The 21,708-nt window shown below is 40.8% G+C and overlaps 1 non-coding gene across 1 annotated transcript; it reads right to left on the bottom strand.

Moving 5' to 3' along the window:
• Positions 1–7,978: 7,978 nt before the first annotated feature.
• LOC133386401 (5S ribosomal RNA) lies at positions 7,979–8,097 on the bottom strand. Its single transcript, XR_009763143.1, has one exon. It is a non-coding gene; the product is annotated as a 5S ribosomal RNA (ribosomal RNA).
• Between the last annotated feature and the right edge of the window lie 13,611 nt (positions 8,098–21,708).

Below are 21,708 nucleotides of genomic sequence, written 5' to 3'. Positions count from 1 at the left end.
TTTTGGTAGCAAAATCACTAAAACTTTTCCTGAAGGACTTTGATAATGCACAGTTTTTCTCAGTTGGTTCTGACCCCTCCAACAAGGGACACAGGAAATTCTTCACATTAACTGTATATTACTGTTCTGTAACAGAGAGAATTAAGCATGGCTTGCTTAATTTTTATAATGACACTGATGAGACAAGTGAGGCAGTTGTGACATGGAACTCCAATATTTTACAGAAGAATTGTTTCAGCATTAACAGTATGTCTTCTTGTGTGGCTGCAATGCCTCTGTAAAGTTTGTTAAACACAAATCAGCGTATCAGAAATTAAAACAGTTTAATGATGACCTGATACAAAGTGGGATGCAAATATCATATAATCCACAATTGCCCCAAACATGGGATGAAGGCTGAGTTTTGATGGAGAAACACTTATCCTCAAGATACACAGTGAGTTTAGCTTCTTGGGCAAGAAGGCAGAGTCTCTTTTGTCATTTTTTGAGTTTGTAGAAATGGAATATAAAGATGTGCTTTGGCACATACCAACAAAATGGCTGTCACTTCTACCCACTATTGAATGCATACTACGATGCTGGCCTGTGCTGAAGGCATACTTTTTTCGGAGGGGGAAGAAGATAATATTGTGTGGGCAGCTTTCAGTAAGGAAGAACGTAAATCTCTACCTCTTGGTTATGTTTACTTTTTGCACAGTCTGATGGCAATCTTTCAAGATGCTGTGAAGAAACTGAAATGTAACAATGTCAGCTCCACAGAATTCCATAGTGTCATGGAACGCCTCCATTCAAAACTGAAGAGAGAAAGAGAGGACAAATTCTATGGAAGATCAGTTCAAGTCATTTTGGACACGTGTCTCCAGCTGACAACAGAAAATTCAGAGAGGAAACCAATAAGATATTGACATGGTACATTGAATGCCTGAAGAAATGGTATGATGTTGCAGCATCATTTTTTTAAAAAACAAATGTCAGTGCTCACAATTATGTGAAATGGGCAGATTTACAACCTCTTGCTATAGCACTCCACAATGAGATTGAGATTGACATTGACAAGCTGTATGATGACTACAGTGTTTTACAACAAATAAAGGAAGAGATTGTCTCCAAGGAGCAGAACATAGATCAGAGACAGGTGGAGGTTTTCACAGCCAAATGAAGAAACCTGTATATTTCACACTTTCCATTCCTATGTCTAATTCCTACTGTGAGAGAGTTTTCAGTTTAATGACACAACTGTGGACCAACAAGAGAAATAGGCTGCAAAAGCTGAGCTGTAGGTGAAACTGAGCATTAATATGACCTCTGCAAAATTTCTAGACTTCTTAAAAAAGAACCCAGACCTGCTAAAAACAGCAAGAGGCCAGCTCAAGTATAAATTTAAAAGCTGGAAGCTGAGGTCATGCCAACCCAGCTTTAAGGTAAAAATACATTTCAAGTATTTTAGTATGAAGGTGTCATTCTGGCCACCTAGCTGCAGAGAGGGAGGACCCAAAGAAGCTTAAGAGGGTGACAGAAATCACCCCCGCTGGTGGTTGTCTTTAGAGACTCTCCCTGGTGTTTACTGTTCTTTTTTTTCTTTTTTTTTAAATACCCTTTATTTTAAAGGTTTTTCATATTTTTACAGAATGACAACAAGATCACATGCAGAAAGAAAACAGAGAAGAAAAGAGAGAAGAAAACATAAAAAACAAAAATAATACAAAAGAAATAAACAAAAGAAATAAAAGGGGATGTGCTCTCTGGCCTCTAAAGGTCTAGGTTTCCAAGTTTGGGTTTAAACAGTAAAGGCGAATTCAACAGGTGAAATTGGGTCTGTGAATTTAGACAGATAAAGCAAAAAATCTCCAGGAACTTCCTTAGCTAGAGTTGGCAACCCTACAGGGTCTCCCAGAGTGATCCAGGGTTGTCAAAGGGAGGGGCATCAGGTGGGAAGAAGTATCTTTGGCTGTGCACACCTGTTCCCAGCAGGGGGAACACATCCATGTGGCCAAACTGAGCAGGAATGAGCCCTTCATGCACTAGCTAGTGAGTGGAGGGATGTAATACTAGTGGCTGCAGGGCTGTGCTTTGCCATGATGTTCCCCATAGGGAACCTGCTGGTGAAACAGCACCATGCAGGATTGAACCTGTTCTCTGCAGTGTGACTGGGAGGGGGGGAAGGAGACAATCTCTCCTTCCCCCACCCCTCTCCTGACTGTATATTAAATTAGGGTTTTAAAAAGCCTAATTAAACATTAGCCCCACCTTCCTGCATTGATTAGGGGCTAGATCTGGATTGGGTTGGGTATTTCCTGGGTCAGCTCAGATTGGTTCAGGGTTTGTGTACACAGCTCTTAAGCCAATAGGGATACATATAATTACTCTGCAGAGAGCTTTGATCTTTCGCATCCTAAAAAGAAGATGCAATGATGCTTCTCAGTCATTCACTATGAGATGCACATTTGATTGTTAAGCTTACCATTTACTTTATCAGATTCAACAACCTATGATGTGAGACTGATTGACTGATAGAAGTGATACACAGACGTACCCACCACAGGAAAATGTGTCTGCACCTCCAGCGAAATGTGCAAAATGGTTTGTAAAATCAGTAATAATTCTATACTTGGATATTTCATATGCGGATATTTGTATACACTTCATTCCTATTTCCCTGTGCAGTAGTTTATCTGTAATTTGTTTTTCCCTCTTCTGTACATTATAGTGTGAGAAATGGTGTTCCAGTTCACAGTTATCAAGCCACTGAATCGTAAATTTGACAGCAACTACATGTTACTTAAAATAAGCTATAAATCAGCATTTCTCCCCTTATTTCAGTGATAGTATAGTTCAAGTACTGGTGGGACTTCATGCTTCTCAGGACTAGTTGGAATCTTTGCAGCACAACCGGCCGCACCTGCAGTGGACTAAGGAACTGGTGGGAGTAAAGAGGAGGCCGGGTGGCCACAAGGCAGCCCTAACCCAAGTCAGTGTTAAAAATGGAGAAGAAGCAAGATGATGGTTGAACCCCACATAAGCAGGTCCTCTTGTACCCAAATAGGCCTATATGGGTCTGATTTCTGACATGTAGCTTGAAAAAATGTCCTCAAAAGCTTGTGTTACATAGTCAGCATTACAACCTGCCCAAGATATGTTGCTGCCTGAAGTAAAGGACATGATGATGCTTTCCCATTTCACATCCGTAAGTTGACTGGATCAGCAGTTGGATCTTAGTTCAATCAAGGCAACATGATAGCATGCTCCAGCATGTTAGAGGGCAGCAGATTAGTTTAGGGGATGCAGGACAGGCCACATGACACACACACAGCTCTATGCTCCAATGGAGGGGAATGGGTGGGGTCTCAAGAGGAACAGCCAGGGGGCTAGCATGCCCTGTAGCCAGCCTTCCTTGTTAAGTGGGGCAGCCACATTTCTAGGTGGGGCATTTGGGGGAGAGACGCATACTGCCAGGCATTCCTGTCCCCACTACTGACATTTTTTTGTTTCATAAGAAAAAAGGATGTTAAGGATACAGTGGATACCAAAAGAAACAAAATAGTTTATGCTATTATTAAGAAGTTAAAAACTAGTGTGGAACTTGTTTTCTCAAAAAAAATAAACCTTGTATTATGACAACACCAATACAAAACACACACACACAAAATGAAACAGGTTTAGAAACAGAATAATAGCACATTCCCATGCAACCATAGTCAAGCATTCAGGGAGAGTGGTGCTGAGAACAATATGCATAACTTTCTCGTTGAAGCCAAGGACATTGGCTCCTTAACTCCAAAAAATATTTCCTGATTAATAGACTCCCTTTCGTAAACTTATAGTGTGGAATAGTGGGAAGCAAATGGAAATTTTACTGGTGGCCAGGTTGATTTTTCTGCTCACAAACTCTGAAAAGAGTTTATTTATTACATTTGTATCCCGCCCTTCCTCCCAGTAGACCCAATGGGATACTACCAGTGTTTCAGGCCCCTTGGCCAACTCTTACAGTATATAACTGGGATGGTGTGCCTCACGCCTGGGGGGGGAATGCAGCCCTTAGCCCTCTCTGTCTGGCCCTCAGGACTCTCCCCAGACCACACACATGCACCAGCCACACCCCCTGTTCCCAAACCTCATCCCTCACTGGCCCTACTTTCCACCCTCTTTGCATATTTTTGTCAGGCTAGAATGTGTCCTTGAACTCTGGAGGCTAGAGAGTGTGTGAGGCTAGGTGAGGCTATACAAACGCAACATTCCCTTTCATTGCTCTGTCCACTTTTGCCTCTGGCCCTGCCCACCACTGGCATGTGGCCCTCAGAAAGTTGCCCAGAAGACAATGTGGCCCTCAGTTTGAAAGAGGTCCCCCGTCCTTGGTGTATAACAACACCCATCACCCCCACTGAGAATGAGATTATTCTCTGAAGCTCTCACCCTTCCTGTGAAAGTGTCAGAAAAAACAATGCCCCTTTCACAGGGAACAAATGTTTTTTTAATGAAAATGGGGCCGGGTTTGGCACAGCACTAACCAGAACACTATGAAATCTTAAGAATTAAATAACTGTAAATATAATTGTTGTAATTAAAGCTATTGTTTCATCAGTTAATTGTTAGTAGCATCGAATATCTGTGTGGTCTCTAGGTATGCTTATACCAGTGCAACAATCAGACCACCTCACAGTGAAACAGAAGAGTCTGTGATATTTCTGATTATTTGCTCTGCCCAAAGTGGGTGGTACGAGGATGGAGGTCAGGCTTTGTGGCCGTACAGCGAAGGGACAAAGGGGATATCCAGTGCAAGAATACGGATGGGTGCTACATTAGCATCAGAGGAAGGGTGGATGCAAGGACTCTGCCCCTTCCTCACCCTCGTTGGATTCTGGTGTCTATCCTCCAATCCAAATTTAAGTACAGGATTATCTAGTCACCCTATGAGGCCAAGTAGAACTTTTGGCTTGGTAGCAGATTGGCCCAGCTGGCAGGGTTTGTATTTTTTTAAAGCTACTTTGGTGAGTTAATCTAGTTGTTGGAGCCTTTTGAAAAGGTCGGTTTGGTCACATTGGCAGGTAAGTGCAGGAATTCACCAGATAGGGTTAAGGTTAGATGAGCACCCTTTGGTACCTTTACGAGTGAGTGGTGTAGTCCCAGGACTTGCTTTTGTGGCTGTGAAACACACCAGCAGGGTAAGGATCACCTTTGATGCTAATCCTTATTGCTCACTTAGAGTTCTGGGGTCCCAGGTGGAGCTGGACCAGGAAGGCCTTCCTATTCACCGGAAAAGATGGGGCTTCAGGGAAGGAGCCATTGGCCATGATTTCTTGGGCTGATAGGAGTTGTGGTGCAGCAACATCTGGAGGGCCAAAGGTTTCCACACCTGCCCTATGAGTCTGAGGGTTTTTTTTTAAGTCCTCATGAAAATTCATCAACATTTTAGTGCAAATTTCTCCTAACATATATTTTTATGCAGTTTTGACTATTACATTTTTTGCTATTTTCTGTAAGATAATGCATTTATGTTATTTTCACTAACATAAGCATTTTTATCTATACCTTCGCCTAATATATGCACTTCTGCACATGATTTGCTTGGGGAACTGCACTGCAAAATTCAGAGAAGTGCACGTTTTGAGCAATAGCTGCATTTTGGTTTACTTATTGTCAGTGGCGGCTGGTGGACTCTGAACTTGGTGGAGCAGTGTGGCCAGGGACAAATTCTGGGCCCATTCGGTTTCCTACCAGATGCCCATGGAAAGCCTATTAGCAGGACATAAGCATTATCCTGCAAATGAGCAGTGTTTCCCAGCAAGGGAACAGTCATGCAACATAATCCTATGGAAGTTTACTCAGAAGTAAGCCCCCCTGTGTTAGAAAGAGCTTATTCCTATGTAAACTGCATAGAAATCTGATTTTTCCAGCATCCTTTTTATATCTTGCTCCAAGACAGCTGACAACAAACAAAAACAGCCAAACCAGGATTCCTAAGCATTTCCATAGATCACATACCCCTGAACTCTCAAATAAGATACCCAGAAGCAATATCAAACACATTGCATTGTGGCAGTAAATCTGAAATGTCTGAAGTCTCCCATTATCAACTTAGCATGGCATTCATGTGGCTTCTCAGCGAGATCCAGAGGGGCAGCAAAATTCACACTCCATTACACTTGTGTAAATACATTTATCGTTAGAGAAATGCAATTCCAGCGAACATTAAATTCTCAATGTGCAAACAGGTCTCACCTACATCTTCAAAGACAAACTGTGAGCATTCACACCACAACCCAGGAGAAGAATGCCTTTATCTTAATATCAAGTTTTAATTCACAAGGGTGGTCTCAAAATAAATTAGATTTTTCCTTGGAGTCAGCTTTCTTCACCCACCCACCCACTGCACAAGAACCGGACAAGCCAGACTCTCCTTTCGGCCTATGGCGTGGTGGATTCTGAATTCGGCAACAATGGGGGCAGAGAGGGAACTTGAAGCCCCAGCCTGCATGCACAACAGTTTCTCTCCTTTTAGGCCAAATAGGCCTGTCCTTAGGTCCCAAACTCACTGCTTGTAGCAGCACCACAGCAGCTATGGGTGTGTGTGTGCCATAACAGGCACAATCTGGAGACTATATTAACCTCATCCCAGCATCAAGCAGGCAGCGACAGGAGCGGTTGCAAGTTGTGACACACATGCAAGCTGTCCACAATCCACCACTTTTCCTCCCAATCCTCCTATCCCTTATTTACAAAAATGCAATAGTATGAAAAGGAAAAAACTGCACAGATATTTATCATAGAGGGAGACATAGGGCTCATTCACATGGAAGCTAAACTTTGTATTAAAGACAAAACTTTAGGCATCACGTTTGATTTCCAAGGTTCACACTTCCTACCTTCCAATTGCTGTTTTCCATTCACACCAAAGGGAAAGGATCAATCACACAGCTTCCTAATGACCATGATCTCTTAAGGTCAAAATACCATTTCCTCTGGTTACCTTGGCAACCAAGCATGCTCAGTTTGTTCCAGAGTAAGTTTCATTGCTACAATCCAGCTGGAATACAAATATTTGTTTGATCAATATTATGCTTTTTTGCACAAGTTAGGGGGGAAAGAAAAATAAAGCACTGTTTGAAGCAGGCTTGCAGGATGGGAGCCAGCAAAAAATGACACAAACATGAACAAAGGGAGGAGGAGGAGGGAGTGGGCATGGAGAGGTGAATGATTGACACACCCACCTAAAAGCATAGGAGCAAGCACTAGAGATATGAACTGGAGACTTTTTACCTTTCCTTGGATTAAAAGAGCATTGAGTTACTACAGATTTAAAGGGGAAAACTGCATTCTAGCTGCTGATTGCCTGCAACGTCATGTGAACCATGCAAATTAAATGGAGATGCAAGTACCACCTGATTCACATTAAACCTCTGTGTGAATCAGCCCTTACACTGTCACCACATTATCTCCACTCCCTCTCTCACCAAATTTGTTTTTTTTTAAAAAAGCTGCTCATCTAACAGCCACACCCTTCTGCTGCCTACATACAAAAAGTGTGCTTCAAACAGTTTGGAGATGTGGAGGAACAGCTCTGGAGTCTGGAGCATGTTCAGAACAGCATCTTAGGCTATCCAAAAAGTAGCCCGGCTAAGGTTAGATATATTAAAAGGTGTGAGATAATGACAGCAGGAGGGAGGGGAAAACACAGCTAGGCAAACTAAAAAAAAAACTTTTTTTCCCTTCCTGGAAACAGATAGGTGGGACCTTCTGGCCATAGCAATACTTTTGGATTTTGGTTGGCTGAGGGGTGCAGAGAGCTGATTAGCTAGAGCATGGGAGATTGACAGAAAAGTATCCAGAACTCTCTCTATGTTGAAATGGATTATGAAGGACATTTGTTGTTATATGCCTTCAAGTCAATTATGACATATGGCAACCCTATGAATCTTTCGGATATATTCATAAAGTTTTCATGGTAAGAGGTATTGAAGTGGTTTACCGTTGCCTTCCTCTAAGCCTACGGCACCCAATATTCCCATGTGATCTCCCATCCAAGTACTAACCAGGCCTGACCCTGCTTAGCTTCTGAGATCAGATGAGATCAGGCGTGTTCAGGGTAGTATGGCCATAGGCTATAAAGGGCTCATGGGACAGGAGAAAGTTTGGCTTTGAGACTTTTGAGGAATGTTTTTAAAAATGCTGGGCATTTCACTCGGTAGGGTAAAGGCCCTGTAGCCCAGACAGATCAGACTCCACAGGCTATTGTTTCAGGAAGTGCAAAGTAAGTAAGTTGACATTAGCATGTGAACCAAAACAAATTCTCTCCCAAACCTTAAGCTGTGGACCCAAGCAATAACCTAGTACATCAGATGACTTTCAGCATTAATATGCGTTCTTATTTGTCGTTATGGGTACTTTTCAAGAACCAGTGCAAATATATAAGGAAGAGCTGCTGAAGATTCTTGGCTTTTACTTCCTCTAATTTCATGGGTTGATTTGATCAGGAGGTTATAATATATCTGCTCTTTTAGAGGAGCTAGGCAGAGACCAAAGATGCAATCCATTGGCTTCTGTGGGATGTATGCATAAAAAATGATGTGCACGATTGCACTCCAAGGATATCGTTAGAAATGCAAACCTATCAGGGCTTCCCTTTCATCAACAGCCAGAAATGAGCATTTTCTTTTAATGGAAAAGTACAAGAAAAGCACTTAGTTTCAGTATCAGATATGATCCACTAATCGTCAGGTATGCTCCAAAGCCTCCTCTTGGAAATGATAAATAAGTAAAAATGGCTGCTACTTAGGTGTATCTGTTACAAAATTGGGAGGGCCATATCTCTGCAAAAGAAACTAGCAGAAAGAATTGGAGGAGACTGCAATATCTGTACTTTCTATCACCCAGACAGAAATTCTTAGGATTCCCTAAGTGTGTACATTTGACCTAAGTCATTTGACAGAGAAATCTCCTCCTTTGTGTGTGTGTGCTCATGTTTGTAAACAGTATATAGATGGCAGCTAATTGTTTTTAAGCAAGGCAATCTGAGTTCTTGACAGACACAAAGGTCTCTTTGTTTTACCACCTGATACATCTATTTGTGCGGTTTCAGTTTTATTACTGTCTGTGGCAATTAAAGTTGCTCAGAAGTAACATAGTAAGAAAGGGAAAATGATCTGACCTTAAGCTGCAATGCATGACTTTGTCACTTAATTAGGATTGAATGTACATACAAATGTGTCTAACTATGGGCTTCTCAGAATCAACTTACTGTCTTAACATTTATTGCTAATGTTGGGGCAAACAATAGCAGGTACTTGTGCCTGTCTGCCTGCTGTGATGTTTTATTGTATAAAATGACTGATACATCATATTAATGTAAATAATAACAACAACTTTGCCAGAGAAAAGTGACGGTTGGTGCAAGTCAGGTACAAAGGAGTCCTTATCCTGCCAGTGAAATGTAAAGATCATGTGTGACAGTTTTTTAATGAAGCTTTGTAACAACGTTCAAAGAAACATTATTAGATGAAAATGTTGTACAGTGGTGTTTAACAAAATGCTATGGATGTTTTATCATTTTATTATATTGTATTTGCTTTGTTTCTGTTGGGTGCTCGTTCCTCTGTTTGAAGTGTGCTGCGAGAGTTCTGTCAGATATGTTGTGCGTGCATTCTGAAGTTGACGTCCAAGGAGAAAGTTGTAGGCCGTGCAGGTGGTAATTCACTCTTCTGTCAGTTGTGTTTTCTTTTCCATCAGAAGCTTGTCACAAATACTAGAAAGGGAAAAGTGAAGGCTTGTGCTGATAGAAACTTGGCCTTATAGAAACTTGGGAGTAAGCAGGACAGGTGTTTCAGAAGCTTTTTGAGGATATTAATAACTGAGCAGTTTCCACTGGAGCTGTGGAGAAAGTAATGCTACACATTGTGTATTTACATCTTAAATTTGGATCCTGCCTTTCCTCCAGGGATCTTGAGGTTCTCACCTCCCTCATTTTATCCTTACTACACTGTGGGGTAGCTACAATTTCCAGAATTACCTGGTAAGAAGGTAAGAATTACTCTGGAAATTGTAGTTCTGTGAGGAGGATAGGGATTTCCTAACATTCTTACCACCCTTAACAAACTACAGTACCCAGGATCCTTTGGGAGAAGCCATGGCTGTTTAAAGTGGTATGCTACTGCTTTAAATGTATAGTACAGATGGGGCTTTAGTCTGACACTCTAACCACTACCCCATATTCAATCACTCATAACGAACCATATTTACCTAGACACAGACTACCTTTTGTCCCTGTATTGGTGAATAGAGTTTTCCGGAACAGGATGGACTGGATGCATTATGGCACATGTTAAACACATAATTTGAAGCATGTCACTTTACCATTAAGAAGACAACTCTTTTATCTGACAGGTTGGTTGTCACAGCACTAAGAATAGCTGCTTGTGAGCAAGTTGCTCCAAGAAAGTATGAAACTGGTCTGAGGACTTTTGAGCCTCTGACTCCTCCACACCCCCTCAGGCTCTACCCACTTGTGCAGCTCCTCTGGCCTGATTATGGGCACTTCTCCTGCATTCTATGTACTCTTGCACTTCATGTGCCATCAGAATGGAAAGGTACTGCTTTTATCTATTTGTATGTTTTAGTATTTATATTGCACTTTCTCATAAAATAGCAGGGCTGTGTACAGCAATGTATATACAATAAAATATAAAACACCATTTAAAACAATACAAAATAATCATTAAAATGAGTGACTAGCCAAAGTTTTAAATAGGCATGACGGCCCACCACCTGTGTGGCTCTGGTTCTGGTTGTATGGACCCTAGTGATGTGAGAACTGGTTAAGTGGGCTCCTTCCTTCCAGCTTCAGCTTCATCCTCAGTCGGCAACCCAGTCTGTCTCCATAGCTGGTAGCACTGTAGTCTCCAACAGTGTCCTGGTCACTGCTGGACTTAGGTAATGACAAATCAGGATAGTTATTCAGATATTCTACTTCTGTGTTAAATCAGTCACTGTTATCGTGTAACATTCATGTACCATGGGTAAAGTTGCAACCCACTCACTGGCTATATAGCCATAAAGTCCCTTTTAATATAGGCAAGATTGGAATAGTTTGCTACTGGCTTTTCATGCAAAACCAACGTTTCCTGTTCCCCATCAACTTGGGGCTGATCCACATGGAAGCATAACTTCATGCTAAAGATGCTGTTTTTACCTCTGTTTTCTGTTCACACCATCTACAGTAAGGGATCAATGCCAGCTGCAAACACAGTGTTTTCTAGTCACACTTGAGGGGAAGCATCAATCATGCAGTTTCCTAAAGACCATGCCCTCTAATTTAACATTTCCACTCCCTCTGTTTACCTGGCAACCAAACATGCTCAGTTTGTTCTACCAGTAAGTTTCATTTAAAAAACATCAACCCGGAAGTGTGATTATTTGTATTTTCACACTTTTTTACAGATAAAATACAAATATTTGTTTGAGCAGTGTTATGCTTTTGTGCACAAGTTGGGGGGGAGGGAAAGAAAATAAAGGCACTGTTTGCAGCAACATAAAAGAAGCTTACAGAATGGGGGAGAGAAGCAAAAGTTTATCTTCAGCCCACAGGAAATGAAATGAAAGAAGGGAGGAGGAGTGAGTGAGTGTGTAGAGGGGAACGATTGACACACCCACCTAAAAGCATTGGAGCACAGTGTCTGCAAGCCCTAGAGATACGGCATGGAGACTTTTTTCCTTCCCTTTTTGGATTATCAGAGGATTAGGTTAGTAGGGGTTTACAGGGGGGAAACTCTTATAGCTTCTGTTTGCCAGTAATGTCATGTGAACCATGCAAATTAAAAGGGGATGTGAGTAGCACCAGTTGTTGCTGCTATGTGCCTTCAAGTCGATTACGACTTATGGCAACCCTATGAATCAGCGACCTCCAATAGCATCTGTGATGAACCACCCTGTTCAGATCTTCTAAGTTCAGGTTTGTGGCTTCTTTTATGGAATCAATCCATCTCTTGTTTAGCCTTCCCCTTTTTCTACTCCCTTCTGTTTTCCCCAGCATTATTGTCTTTTCTAGTGAATCAGGTCTTCTCATGATGTGTCCAAAGTATGATAACCTCATTTTCATCATTTTAGCTTCTAGTGAGAGTTCTGATTTAATTTGTTCTAACACCCAATTATTTGTCTTTTTCGCAGACCATGGTATGCGCAAAGCTCTCCAACACCATATTTCAAAGGAGTTGATTTTTCTCTTATCCACTTTTTTCACTGTCCACCTTTCACATCCATACATAGAGATTGGGAATACCATGGTCTGAATGATCCTGACTTTAGTGTTCAGTGATACATCTTTGCATTTGAGGACCTTTTCTAGTTCTCTCATAGATGCCCTACCCAGTCCTAGCCTTCTTCTGATTTCTCGACTATTGTCTCCATTTTGGTTAATGACCGTGCCAAGGTATTGATAATCCTTGACAAGTTCAATGTCCTCATTGTCAACTTTAAAGTTACATAAATCTTCTGTTGTCATTACTTTAGTCTTCTTGATGTTCAGCTGTAGTCCTGCTTTTGTGCTTTCCTCTTTAACTTTCATCAGCATTCCTTTCAAATCATTACTGGTTTCTGCTAGTAGTATGGTATCATCTGCATATCTTAAATTATTGATATTTCTCCCGTCAATTTTCACACTTCCTTCATCTTGGTCCAGTCCTGCTTTCCATATTATATGTTCTGAATATAGATTAAACAAACAGGGTGATAAAATACACCCGTTTCATACCCTTGTCGATGGGGAACCAGTTGTTTTCTCCATATTGCGTCCTTACAGTAGCTTCTTGTGCAGAGTATAGGTTGCGCATCAGGACAATCAGATGCTGTGGCACCCCCATTTCTTTTAAAGCATTCCATAGTTTTTCATGATCTACACAATCAAAGACTTTGCTGTAAGCTATAAAGCACAGGGTGATTTTCTTCTGAAATTCCTTGGTCCGTTCCATTATCCAACGTATGTTTGCGATATGATCTCTGGTGCCTCTTCCCTTTCTAAATCTAGCTTGGACATCTGGCATTTCTTGCTTCATATATGGTAAGAGCCTTTGTTGTAGAATCTTGAGCATTACTTTACTTGCATGGAATATTAAGGCAATACAGTAGGGCCCCGCTCATACGGTGGGTTCCGTTCTGGACCGCCGCTGTAAAGCGAAATCCACTGCAAAGCGGAATGCATTGACTAACATTGACAAAAATGGCACCCGATGCCCGAAAAACACTGTAAAACCAGAACAAGCGCCGTAGGAGCGGGGCCTTTCTGCAATTGACAATCTCTGTATCGGTGGAACGCTGTAAAGTGGAGCGCCGCAAAGCGGGGCCCTACTGTAGTTCAATAATTACTGCATTCCCTGAGATCCCCTTTCTTTGGAATTGGGATGTATACTGAATGCTTCCAGTCTGTGGGCCATTGTGTAGTTTTCCATGTTTGTTGACCAATTTTTTGTCAAAATTTGGACAGATTCAGTCTCAGTAGCTTGTAGCAACTCTATTGGTCTGCCATCTGTTGCTGGTGATTAGTTTCTTCCAAGTATTTTAAGAGCAGCATTCACTGCACATTCTAAAATTTCTGGTTCTTCCTCATACGTTCCTCCATGAATGAATCTGTGGCACCAGACACACAGTAAAACCCCGTGCAGATGAGCCCTTGTATTATTTTTCCTATTTCTCTTGTCTTTATTAGTTAAGAAGATAACATAAGAAGAGTCTGCTGGATCAGGTCATTGGCCCATCTAGTCCAGCATCCTGTTCACAGTAGCCAACCAGATGCCTGCTAGCCCACTAGCAGGACTTGAACACAAGAGTACTCTCCCCTCCTGGGGTTGGCATTAATTGGTATTCAGAAGCATACTGCCTCTGACTGTGGAGGCAGAGCATAGCCATCGTGCTAGTAGCCATTGATAGCCTTATCTTCCATGGATTTGTCTAATTGTCTTTTAAAGCCATTCAAGTTGGTGGCCATCACTACCTCTTGTGGGAGCAAAATCCATGACTTGACTATGTGCTGCGTAAAGAAGTACTTTCTTTTGTCTCTCCTGAATCTTCCAGCATTCAGCTTCATTGGATGTGCATGAGTTCTAGTGTTTTGAGAGGAGAAACACTTTTCTCTATCCTCTTTCTCCATGCATGCATAATTTTATTCACTTCTATTATGTAACCTCTTACTCGCCTTTTCTCTAAACTAAAAAGGCCCACATGCTGCTACCTTTCCTCGTTGGGGAATTGCTCCATGCTCTTGATCATTTTGGTTGCCCTTTGTGAACCTTTTCCAGCCCCAACAATATCCTTTTTGAGGTGAGATGACCAGAACTATACACAGTATTCCAAATGTGGTCACACCATAGATTTATATAACAACATTATGATATTGGCTTTTATTTTCAATACATTTCCAAATGATCCTTAACATGGAATTTGCCTTTTTCACAGCTGCCACACACTAGGCCAACATATTCATTGTGCTATCCACTCTGACCCCAAGGTCAGACATTGCAAATTCAGGCTCCATGAGCATATATGTGAAATTAAGATTTTTTGCTCCAATATGCATAACTTTGCACTGGTTTACATTGAATTGCATTTGCCGTTTTATCAGCCATTTACTTTGTTTTTGGAGCTCTTTGCAATCCCTTTTTGCTTAACCAACCCTGAACTATTTAGTAGCATCAGCAAACTTGACCATCTCACTGCTCACCCCTAACTTTAGATCATTTATGAACAAGGCTGATTTCACACTGCACTTTATTCTATTATTCTGATGATTTCTTACTTGGTAATTTGCACATTACAGGCAGGCCCCACTTATACAGCAGGTTCCGTTCCGGACCCCCACCGTAAAGCGGAAATCACTGTAAAGCGGAATCCCATTGAGTATAATGGGGCGTGTCGCATGAAAATGGCGCTAAATGCCGCAAAAGCAGCTTTAAAATGGGGAATGAAAGCCACCGCATTAGCGGAATGCCGGGAAGTGAAGCACCCGGAAGCGAAGCCCTACTGTACATTTGAACTTTCACATGATGTACAAGCTAGTTCTGGAATTCTAGTGGAATATAGTGCAAGTTTAGCACTAATTTTCATGATAAATAATATCAGAAATAATCCTCTTACAATTGTAGGAACACAGAAAATCACAGGAGGTTTTTGCTAGCTGCAGCCACTCATGTGACAGGCATTCCACCCTTTAGGCACACCTTTTTTTTCCTGACAAAAATTGTATTAGTATTCCGGCATAGGTGCAAGTAGCAGCAGCATTTCCCACATACAACCCTGTGTTTATACAACTAAAAAACCCCAAAAAACTAATGCTAAAAGGAGAGTGGTTGCATGGTGAAGGAATGAGATCTTAGACCTCCTGCACAGCGGGGAACTACACTGCACATGTGTATAATGGATGAGGGGTGAAAACAAGACGTTCATTGCAGCCGTGTGAAAGACAGTTGTGTGAAATGCCAATATATCGGCTGAAAAAGCTACTGTTCCTTAATGCAACCGGTAATGCAGTGTGAAAGGAATTTTAGAAATTGGGATAGAAGAGCCACCATTTTAATCCCCATGTCTGAAAGCACCACAGGTTCCAATACCGACCCTTGGGAGACTTCAATTTCTACATCTCTCCATTGGGAGAACTGTCCTCTGCTTCTCTGCTTTCTGTTTCCTTGCCACTTTCTGATCCGCAAGAGGATTTCTCCTTTTATTCCATGACTCTTTGGTGAGATACCTTGTCGAAAGCTTTTTGAAAGTCCAAGTACACTATGACAACTGGATCACCTCTATCTATATGCTTGGTGACACTCTCAAAGAACTGTTAATAGGTTAGTGAGACAGAACTTCCCTTGCAGAAGCCATATTGGTTCTGATTCAGCAAGGCTTGCTCTTCTATATGCTTGGTTATTTTATCTTTAACAATACTTTCTACCAGTTTTTCTGGGACAGATGTTAAGCTAACTCGCCTGTAATTTCTGTGATCTCACCTGCATCCCTTTTTAAAGATTGGCTTTGTGGTGTTTTATAGATTAGCATGAATGTATTTCTTGTGCTAGCAATATTCTAAATAGAAGTATTCTGCTTTTCTCCTTCTCTAGTGTCCTAGGCAGCTCTGTAGCCTGGATGGAGCAAATGGGTGCATTGCTCCTCCAGAACTGTGGTTGCCCCAATGAGGATTTCCCCCCGAAAATTGTCTTTTTAATTTGTGATATAACAGACAGTGTTATTTAAAGAATGACAGCTTGTTTCAAGAACAAGAGCAATTTAAGAACCCTCTGAAAAATTCAGTAAGGCAGGGCAAGTGAGCAACAAAAGACTCATCTGGAAGAGACCCCAAAATTCTGCTCACTCAAAACACTTCCCTGGCTGAAGGTGGATTTTTCCCAATCACAATCACCCTATAATTACCTAAGTGATCCTGAAAATAACAGCCTGTATAGTAGCCTGTGAGAGCCAGTGTGGTGTAGTGGTTAGAGTGTTGGACTACAACCTGACAGACCAGGGTTCAAATCCCCACACAGCCACAAAGCTCACTGGGTGACCTTGGGCCAGTCACTGCCTCTCGGCCAGGAAGGCAATGGTAAACCCCCTCTGAATACTGCTTACCATGAAAACCCTATTCAAGAGTCGCCATAAGTTGGGAATGACTTGAAGGCAATCCATTAATTTTTTTACATAGCAGCTTGTATCTTTGAAGAATTAAATGTTAGAACTTTGTATTATGGGCTAGAGGAGACCACCCTTGGACTTTTCTTTGCTCTGATTTTCAGCTTCAGTTTTAGTTGTGTCCTTTACCTAGCCAGCAGGTTTGCCTGCAGTAAGAAGTAAGAGTTTGTTTATTTTGCAGTTCTTATAATGAGTAGAGCAGGATTGGGCGCTTATTGCTAAAGGGTGAAATAAAGAAATAAAGTGATCAAAAAACAAATCTGCCTTAAGTTACCCTTTACTCTTTTCAAGCATTCACTATACTCACAATCATAGTGGTTATTTTTTTCTCTCCCCCCCCCTTTTTTTTTTTGAGTACTTGATGGCAAAGGATGAAAACAGTCCTAGAAGGATAGAAACTCTGTTGTGCATAATAGTTACCTAGGCTGTATCTCAGGCCTAATTTCTGATTTTCCCAATGTGTGTAGCTCAACCTGAGGCCTTTTCAGAGTTTGTGGGCATAAAAATCAACCCAGAAACCAGTAAAAAAAATCCGGTTGCTTTCCACAATTACATTCTAATCATTTAGTTAGTATTTTATCTAGCAACCAGTTAAAACATTGTCCCTTGATTGTTCAACAAGAAGGAAAATGTAAAGGTCAGGAACAAGACTAGAAGGAAAAACCCTAAAGAATGGTCTTACAGTGAATAAGAAAGGACAGGTAACCTTAATTTTGATATAATATTAAATTACTTTAATTCTAAGAAAATGGATAACTGCAAGTAATGCATGAGTTTTAGGTGCTATGCATTTTTTTCTCTCTGAAAAGGTGTATCATGGACCTACCATTCAGAATGCTTTCTTGCATGTTTATCAAGCATTTTTATAAGTTTGCGAAAGGAAGTCTACTATGCAGTAAATATTGTTCAAAGTTAAGGACTCAGTCTCATTGACTTCAATGAAAATGTTATGCATATTGTTCTCAGCACCGTTCTCCCTGAATGCTTGACTATGGTGGCATTGTAATGTGCTCTTACTCTGATTCTAAAACTTTTTGTGTGTGTTGGTATTGTCATGGTAAAAGATTAAAACTCATTTTTTGAGAAAGCAAGCTCCACACTAATTTTTAATGTCTTAGTTATAAGCTATTTTGTTTGTTTTACACCTTTTGCTCACTGTTAACTTAGCATTCTTTTTTTTTTCTTATGAAACAAAAACATTCCTGATGTTCATAGTATATTTTCTGTTACTTGACCTTTTTATAGCCCATGATGTAAGTTAACACATCCTCCATATGGAGGAGGAGGAGGAGTGAGGGGGAAGGTCACTGCTTTTTCCTTCCCCTGGTCTGGCCCTCACATGCTCTCCATCAGTGAGTGGGGACAGGATTGGCTGGTGCTATGTGCCTTCCCTCCAAAAAATGCCTTGCCTAGAAATGTGTCTGCCCCACCTAACAAGGAAGGCTGGCCACGGGGCTGACAGGAAAGTAAGTACAATTTCAATAATATCACTATGAACAGAAAAAAATTCCATACATTTTTTAAATAATAAAAATATTTCTTGATATTAAAACAAGTAGAACTGCTGGTTTTAGTCAGTTTACCAATAGATTAGTCAACTAAATTATTGTGGGGGGAATTTAAATTAGCACTGTTGAACTTCAATCAATACTGCTGTGAGTTAAGGGACCATGTTTCTTTTTTGGAACTTGGTTCCTGTCTGTTAGTGAGTGAAAAAGAAAATATTAGTTTAGCTCAGTTCAGATTTATTGGTTACAACTATAGGTTATTCCAATATAAAACAGGGGAAATGGACATTATATAATGAATGAGAAGGGGAGGGGAAAACAGAATTAATTAAGCATAAATCAATAAAATCCTACTTAATTAAAACCTGGTAGTTGACCCAAGAAATCAAACCAGGATGTTCTGTCATGAAATGGCTCAGTTTAGATATAATACCAAATCATGGTTTGCAGCCAAGCAACTGAACCTGGAACTAGAGGTGTGTACTCTGTTTCAAATGAATTAAAAACTGGAGTAAACGACTGAACCCAATGGAAAGCTACAGTGGCAAAAGCTCTGACTTGTGCTACCCAGCTAAAGCAGATGTGGGGCCAGATGGGAAAGACTGAGTTTGCAAGCTCTGGCTCACATTCCTATCACCCTGCTTTGGCTCACATTCCTATTGTCCTCCTTGCTACCAGGTTTTGTTGGCACAGGTTGGTACCAGAATCTCAGGCTCTTAGGGGTTAAAAGGCCTTTAAGGCAGGTGAAGACCCTGTCTTCCACCCTACTGCATTACAATATGCTTTGTATTGCAAAGCACTTGTTTTTAGGGATGGGCAAAGGGGAACAGTGACAAAGGTAGCTGATGTGCCAGAGAGTCATGGTTTGGGCACATAGTGGTACCTAGGGATGTGCTAGAATTCCTCCCAATCTGGATTTGGTACTGAATTTTCCATTAATTCATTTATTCTCAGTCGTTGAAGACTGAATTTTAATGTAGCAAATTTCAGCAGCTATTTTTGAAAACTGACTTTTTAAAGAAAAAAAACCCACCTCTAAAATATCAATTTTAAGAATGATAATTTATCAATATTTCCTTTAAAATATTATTTCCTTCAAAAGCCCACAGATCAGTGAAAGCAGCAACTAGAAGATAAAGAACAAACTCATATCAATTCAAGCCTGTTAGGTCAATGAAATGCTTTCAAACCAGCACCATCCAAGGCATCCCATCCCTAGTGGTAGCACATGGGAAAACGTATCAGCTGCCTTTTATTGTATTTTATTTTGTTTCTTTGTTTTATGAATCACTTCCCATGAGGCCTCCCAAAGTGATTTATAATATAATAACATAATACAAATAGTTAAAAATCACTGGGAACAATTAATACTTTTATTAGCGTTAGAAGCCTCCCAAGTGGAACCTGTACCAAAATGTTGCAGTGTGGAATGCTGTTTTTCAGGGTTGCAGCTAACCTATGCTAACCAAAAAAAAGGTCATATTGGCCCTTCAAGCAATAATAATGAAGTTCAATATGCAACATACTCTTAGACAACATACCCTTAGATTATCAGGCTTTTGCTCTTGCTCTCCTCCCCCCCCCGGACTCTGTTCCCAAATAGGGGACACTTTAAAAAGCTAAAGACTACCTGGAGCTACTTTGTATTTTTTTTATTGGTGTCAGGCATATTAAGTGCAGTTAATATATCAAACTAACAGCTGAAGAACAATTCAGCCTTTTTTCTGCTTTATATTGCCCCTTAATATGTATTCCATTTATTATGAACTGTAAACAATCAGTCTTGACGGTTAGGTCAAATGCAAAATGTAAAATAGACAGTGTGATTTTGTGAGGAGGGGGAGCTCCTGGCTTTATTTAAATTCTCTGTCTTTCTCTCTTCCATACCAGGAACTTGCATTCAACTGTATTGATTTCAACAGGGGTGAAATTAGCTCTATTCAGTACTAGAAATCTCAAATTCCCGGGACAGAATGGAACAAAAGGGTCAGCTACTCCCTCTGAACTGTGTGCATGTCATTGATTTCCCAGAAAGTTAGGCAAGCATAAAAAATGTGGCTAAGCTGGCTGTCTATGGATAATTTTTTGGAACAACAATATTTGGATCAACAAAGTACACAGCACTGGAACAGAACTGGCCGGCTCAGTTCTTCTTTACATTTTTAAAACTAGTATCTTGTAAAATGATTCACCATATTAGAGGAACAAAAGAGAAATTCAGAGAGATTTCCACAACTGTGGCAAGAATCCAACATTCATGCAGAGAGAGCTGAAGTAATCTTTTCACATGTCTGAAAACAGTTGGGTGGGGGGAGAGAGAGAGATTTTTTAGCTCTCTACAAGTCTTATCGGAGAAGAATCTTGCTTGGTTGTGACTGACAGATGCGTTTATATTTGAAGATTTGAACAGAGGCCATTCAGTATCTCATAAAAGGTTGTCTTCAGACAGTCCAGTCATTTATTTGTTCAGAAACTGCATGCAGGTTTTGCAGGGTCAGGAGCTGTGAAGACATCCCATTGTCTACTGCAATGAGGCTCTCCTTTTGTACAGGGATGTGATATTTACCCAAGGCAAGATAGTAATTGTTACATAAAATATCACTCTTGCCACAGAAACAGGGCCACTGGTGTTTTAATGAGCTGAAGTCATGTCAAAGAGAAGCAATTTGATTCCCTGTTATGGATTTTCCTAAGTGTTCATCGGTATTTGCTTTTGCTCCAAGACAGTGATATTTTAAGAGAGGCTCAAGCACAGGGCTGCTCAAGCACAGGGCTGCGCAATCACAGCAGTCATTCAGCTGAGCTCTCACTATAAACATTTCCTTACAATTCACACACATCTACAATAAATCTTGGAATAGTTTAAAAACTCCTGCATGTCACACAAGGAGCATTTAATTACTATAAAACAATGGATTTTTTAAAAAGCAAATAAACCCAAACCAATGATCGGTCAGGAGCGCCCTCATAAGACTGATTTGCACATGGCTGTACTTCAGTGACGTGGCTTCATTCCGTTGCTCAACAGGTGGAGAATCCGGTGCCCTCAAGATGTTCTAAAATTCCCGCAATCCTTGACCATTGGCCATGCTGGCAGGGGCAGATAGGAGTTGGAGTTCAAAAACATCTGGAGCATAGCAGGTCCCCCAACCCTGTTTTAGAGCGAGACAATCTCCTTGCCCTGTATTTGCAATTCATTTTGCATTGTATTCATATAGGTAACATAAAGTTATCCATAAATCTGTCCTTTTTCATAATTTCTCCAATCCAGAGGAGCAGGCAAGTGCTTTTGGTATCATTGCCATCTTCTTTAGTGGGTTAAACTCATGCATATTCCATGGTGAGCTCATTACGTTATTAGCCCAAGGTCATAGTAAAAGGTATCAGGAGACTAACTCAGTTCTCATGAATGAAGGGTAAAGGATTAAAGAGCAAAGGAAGTGCCATTGTTCAGTAATAGGCGCTATACTTTGTATGCAAAAGGTCCCAGGCAAAATCCCTACCATCTTCAAATAGAGCTGGATTCTGGCAAAGTCTATGTTCTGAA

This window comes from Rhineura floridana, chromosome 5 (assembly GCF_030035675.1).
Source record: "Rhineura floridana isolate rRhiFlo1 chromosome 5, rRhiFlo1.hap2, whole genome shotgun sequence".
Classification (NCBI taxonomy): domain Eukaryota; kingdom Metazoa; phylum Chordata; class Lepidosauria; order Squamata; family Rhineuridae; genus Rhineura; species Rhineura floridana.
The sequence above is the reverse complement of the archived record's forward strand: the minus strand, read 5'-3'. Positions and strand labels throughout refer to the sequence as shown.